Raw genomic sequence first — 6,000 nt, 5'->3', positions numbered from 1 at the left:
CAGTGTTCAGTTAAAGCTACAAGTTAGGGTAGTGCGTCCTCTGAACAGAGTTCAGCTAAAACTACAAGTTAGTGTAGTGAGACCTCTGCTCAGTGTTCAGCTAAAGCTACAAGTTGGTGTAGTGCGTCCTCCTCACAGTGTTCAGCTAAAACTACAAGTTAGTGTAGTGCGACCTCTGCACAGTGTTCAGCTAAAGCTACAAATTAGTGTAGTGTGTCCTCCTTACAGTGTTCAGCTAAAACTACAAGTTAGTGTAGTTTGACCTCTGCTCAGTGTTCAGCTAAAGCTACAAGTTAGTGTAGTGCGTCCTCCTCACAGTGTTCAGCTAAAACTACAAGTTAGTGTAGTGAATCCTCTGAACAGTGTTCAGCTAAAACTACAAGTTAGTGTAGTGCGTCCTGTGAACAGTGTTCAGCTAAAGCTACAAGTTAGTGTAGTGCGTCCTCCTCAGTGTTCAGCTAAAGCTAAAAGTTAGGGTAGTGCGTCCTCTGAACAGAGTTCAGCTAAAACTACAAGTTAGTGTAGTGAGACCTCTGCTCAGTGTTCAGCTAAAGCTACAAGTTGGTGTAGTGCGTCCTCCTCACAGTGTTCAGCTAAAACTACAAGTTAGTGTAGTGCGACCTCTGCACAGTGTTCAGCTAAAGCTACAAATTAGTGTAGTACGTCCTCCTCACAGTGTTCAGCTTAAACTACAAGTTAGTGTAGTTTGACCTCTGCACAGTGTTCAGCTAAAGCTACAAGTTAGTGTAGTTCGTCCTCTGAACAGTGTTCAGCTAAAACTACAAGTTAGTTTAGTGCGACCTCTGCTCAGTGTTCAGCTAAAGCTACAAATTGGTGTAGTGCGTCCTCCTCACAGTGTTCAGCTAAAGCTACAAGTTAGTTTAGTGTGACCTCTGCACAGTGTTCAGCTAAAGCTACAAATTAGTGTAGTGCGTCCTCCTCACAGTGTTCAGCTAAAACTACAAGTTAGTGTAGTTTGACCTCTGCTCAGTGTTCAGCTAAAGCTACAAGTTAGTGTAGTGCGTCCTCTGAACAGTGTTCAGCTAAAACTATAAGTTAGTGTAGTGCGAAATCTGCACAGTGTTCAGCTAAAGCTACAAGTTAGTGTAGTGCGTCCTCCTCACAGTGTTCAGCTAAAACTACAAGTTAGTGTAGTGCATCCTCTGAACAGTGTTGAGCTAAAACTACAAGTTAGTGTAGAGCATCCTCTGAACAGTGTTCAGCTAAAACTACAAGTTAGTGTAGTGCGTCCTGTGAACAGTGTTCAGCTAAAGCTAAAAGTTAGTGTAGTGCGTCCTCCTCAGTGTTCAGTGAAAGCTACAAGTTAGGGTAGTGCGTCCTCTGAACAGAGTTCAGCTAAAACTACAAGTTAGTGTAGTGAGACCTCTGCTCAGTGTTCAGCTAAAGCTACAAGTTGGTGTAGTGCGTCCTCCTCACAGTGTTCAGCTAAAACTACAAGTTAGTGTAGTGCGACCTCTGCACAGTGTTCAGCTAAAGCTACAAATTAGTGTAGTGTGTCCTCCTCACAGTGTTAAGCTAAAACTACAAGTTAGTGTAGTTTGACCTCTGCTCAGTGTTCAGCTAAAGCTACAAGTTAGTGTAGTGCGTCCTCCTCACAGTGTTCAGCTAAAACTACAAGTTAGTGTAGTGAATCCTCTGAACAGTGTTCAGCTAAAACTACAAGTTAGTGTAGTGCGACCTCTGCACAGTGTTCAGCTAAAGCTACAAATTAGTGTAGTACGTCCTCCTCACAGTGTTCAGCTTAAACTACAAGTTTTTGTAGTTTGACCTCTGCACAGTGTTCAGCTAAAGCTACAAGTTAGTGTAGTGCGTCCTCTGAACAGTGTTCAGCTAAAACTACAAGTTAGTGTAGTGCGACCTCTGCTCAGTGTTCAGCTAAAGCTACAAATTGGTGTAGTGCGTCCTCCTCACAGTGTTCAGCTAAAGCTACAAGTTAGTTTAGTGTGACCTCTGCACAGTGTTCAGCTAAAGCTACAAGTTAGTGTACTGCGTCTTCTGAACAGTGTTCAGCTAAAGCCACAAGTTAGTTTAGTGTGACCTCTGCACAGTGTTCAGCTAAAGCTACAAGTTAGGTTAGTGCGTCCTCTGAACAGAGTTCAGCTAAAACTACAAGTTAGTGTAGTGCGACCTCTGCTCAGTGTTCAGCTAAAGCTACAAGTTGGTGTAGTGCGTCCTCCTCACAGTGTTCAGCTAAAACTACAAGTTAGTGTAGTGTGACCTCTGCACAGCGTTCAGCTAAAGCTACAAGTTAGTGTAGTGCATCCTCTGAACAGTGTTCAGCTAAAACTACAAGTTAGTGTAGTGCGACCTCTGCTCAGTGTTCAGCTAAAGCTACAAATTGGTGTAGTGCGTCCTCCTCACAGTGTTCAGCTAAAGCTACAAGTTAGTTTAGTGTGACTTCTGCACAGTGTTCAGCTAAAGCTACAAGTTAGTGTAGTGCGTCCTCCTCACAGTGTTCAGCTAAAACTACAAGTTAGTGTAGTGAATCCTCTGAACAGTGTTCAGCTAAAACTACAAGTTAGTGTAGTGCGACCTCTGCACAGTGTTCAGCTAAAGCTACAAATTAGCGTAGTACGTCCTCCTCACAGTGTTCAGCTTAAACTACAAGTTTTTGTAGTTTGACCTCTGCACAGTGTTCAGCTAAAGCTACAAGTTAGTGTAGTGCGTCCTCTGAACAGTGTTCAGCTAAAACTACAAGTTAGTGTAGTGCGACCTCTGCTCAGTGTTCAGCTGAAGCTACAAATTGGTGTAGTGCATCCTCCTCACAGTGTTCAGCTAAAGCTACAAGTTAGTTTAGTGTGACCTCTGCACAGTGTTCAGCTAAAGCTACAAGTTAGTGTACTGCGTCTTCTGAACAGTGTTCAGCTAAAGCCACAAGTTAGTTTAGTGTGACCTCTGCACAGTGTTCAGCTAAAGCTACAAGTTAGGTTAGTGCGTCCTCTGAACAGAGTTCAGCTAAAACTACAAGTTAGTGTAGTGCGACCTCTGCTCAGTGTTCAGCTAAAGCTACAAGTTGGTGTAGTGCGTCCTCCTCACAGTGTTCAGCTAAAACTACAAGTTAGTGTAGTGTGACCTCTGCACAGTGTTCAGTTAAAGCTACAAATTAGTGTAGTGCGTCCTCACAGTGTTCAGCTAAAACTACAAGTTAGTGTAGTTTGACCTCTGCTCAGTGTTCAGCTAAAGCTACAAGTTAGTGTAGTGCATCCTCTGAACAGTGTTCAGCTAAAACTACAAGTTAGTGTAGTGCGACCTCTGCTCAGTGTTCAGCTAAAGCTACAAATTGGTGTAGTGCGTCCTCCTCACAGTGTTCAGCTAAAGCTACAAGTTAGTTTAGTGTGACTTCTGCACAGTGTTCAGCTAAAACTACAAGTTAGTGTAGTGCGTCCTCCTCACAGTGTTCAGCTAAAACTACAAGTTAGTGTAGTGAATCCTCTGAACAGTGTTCAGCTAAAACTACAAGTTAGTGTAGTGCGACCTCTGCACAGTGTTCAGCTAAAGCTACAAATTAGTGTAGTACGTCCTCCTCACAGTGTTCAGCTTAAACTACAAGTTTTTGTAGTTTGACCTCTGCACAGTGTTCAGCTAAAGCTACAAGTTAGTGTAGTGCGTCCTCTGAACAGTGTTCAGCTAAAACTACAAGTTAGTGTAGTGCGACCTCTGCTCAGTGTTCAGCTAAAGCTACAAATTGGTGTAGTGCGTCCTCCTCACAGTGTTCAGCTAAAGCTACAAGTTAGTTTAGTGTGACTTCTGCACAGTGTTCAGCTAAAGCTACAAGTTAGTGTACTGCGTCATCTGAACAGTGTTCAGCTAAAGCCACAAGTTAGTTTAGTGTGACCTCTGCACAGTGTTCAGCTAAAGCTACAAGTTAGGTTAGTGTGTCCTCTGAACAGAGTTCAGCTAAAACTGCAAGTTAGTGTAGTGCGACCTCTGCTCAGTGTTCAGCTAAAGCTACAAGTTGGTGTAGTGCGTCCTCCTCACAGTGTTAAGCTAAAACTACAAGTTAATGTAGTGCAACCTCTGCACAGTGTTCAGTTAAAGCTACAAATTAGTGTAGTGCGTCCTCCACACAGTGTTCAGCTAAAACTACAAGTTAGTGTAGTGCGACCTCTGCACAGTGTTCAGCTAAAGCTACAAGTTAGTGTAGTGCGTCCACCTAACAGTGTTCAGCTAAAAGTACATGTTAGTGTAGTGCGACTTCTGCACAGTATTCAGCTAAAACTACAAGTTAGTGTAGTGCGTCCTGTGAACAGTGTTCAGCTAAAGCTACAAGTTAGTGTAGTGTGTCCTCCTCAGTGTTCAGCTAAAGCTACAAGTTAGGGTAGTGCGTCCTCTGAACAGAGTTCAGCTAAAACTACAAGTTAGTGTAGTGAGACCTCTGCTCAGTGTTCAGCTAAAGCTACAAGTTGGTGTAGTGCGTCCTCCTCACAGTGTTCAGCTAAAACTACAAGTTAGTGTAGTGCGACCTCTGCACAGTGTTCAGCTAAAGCTACAAATTAGTGTAGTGCGTCCTCCTCACAGTGTTCAGCTAAAACTACAAGTTAGTGTAGTTTGACCTCTGCTCAGTGTTCAGCTAAAGCTACAAGTTAGTGTAGTGCGTCCTCTGAACAGTGTTCAGCTAAAACTACAAGTTAGTGTAGTGCGACCTCTGCACAGTGTTCAGCTAAAGCTACAAGTTAGTGTAGTGCGTCCTCCTCACAGTGTTCAGCTAAAACTACAAGTTAGTGTAGTGCGACCTCTGCACAGGGTTCAGCTAAAGCTACAAGTTAGTGTAGTGCGTCCTCCTCACAGTGTTCAGCTAAAACTACAAGTTAGTGTAGTGCATCCTCTGAACAGTGTTCAGCTAAAACTGCAAATTAGTGTAGTGCGTCCTGTGAACAGTGTTCAGCTAAAGCTACAAGTTAGTGTAGTGCGTCCTCCTCACACTGTTCAGCTAAAGCTACAAGTTAGGGTAGTGCGTCCTCTGAACAGAGTTCAGCTAAAACTACAAGTTAGTGTAGTGCAACCTCTGCTCAGTGTTCAGCTAAAGCTACAAGTTGGTGTAGTGCGTCCTCCACACAGTGTTCAGCTAAAACTACAAGTTAGTGTAGTGCGACCTCTGCACAGTGTTCAGCTAAAGCTACAAGTTAGTGTAGTGTGTTTTCCTCACAATGTTCAGCTAAAATTACAAGTTAGTGTAGTGCGACCTCTGCACAGTGTTAAGCTAAAGCTACAAGTTAGTGTAGTGCGTCCTCCTCACAGTGTTCAGCTAAAACTACAAGTTAGTGTAGTGCATCCTCTGAACAGTGTTGAGCTAAAACTACAAGTTAGTGTAGAGCATCCTCTGAACAGTGTTCAGCTAAAACTACAAGTTAGTGTAGTGCGTCCTGTGAACAGTGTTCAGCTAAAGCTAAAAGTTAGTGTAGTGCGTCCTCCTCAGTGTTCAGTTAAAGCTACAAGTTAGGGTAGTGCGTCCTCTGAACAGAGTTCAGCTAAAACTACAAGTTAGTGTAGTGAGACCTCTGCTCAGTGTTCAGCTAAAGCTACAAGTTGGTGTAGTGCGTCCTCCTCACAGTGTTCAGCTAAAACTACAAGTTAGTGTAGTGCGACCTCTGCACAGTGTTCAGCTAAAGCTACAAATTAGTGTAGTGTGTCCTCCTTACAGTGTTCAGCTAAAACTACAAGTTAGTGTAGTTTGACCTCTGCTCAGTGTTCAGCTAAAGCTACAAGTTAGTGTAGTGCGTCCTCCTCACAGTGTTCAGCTAAAACTACAAGTTAGTGTAGTGAATCCTCTGAACAGTGTTCAGCTAAAACTACAAGTTAGTGTAGTGCGTCCTGTGAACAGTGTTCAGCTAAAGCTACAAGTTAGTGTAGTGCGTCCTCCTCAGTGTTCAGCTAAAGCTAAAAGTTAGGGTAGTGCGTCCTCTGAACAGAGTTCAGCTAAAACTACAAGTTAGTGTAGTGAGACCTCTGCTCAGTGTTCAGCTAAAGCTACAAGTTGGT

The sequence above is a fragment of the Aquarana catesbeiana genome, linkage group LG05 (assembly GCF_042186555.1).
Source record: "Aquarana catesbeiana isolate 2022-GZ linkage group LG05, ASM4218655v1, whole genome shotgun sequence".
In the NCBI taxonomy this organism is placed as follows: Eukaryota; Metazoa; Chordata; class Amphibia; order Anura; family Ranidae; genus Aquarana; species Aquarana catesbeiana.
The sequence above is the reverse complement of the archived record's forward strand: the minus strand, read 5'-3'. Positions refer to the sequence as shown.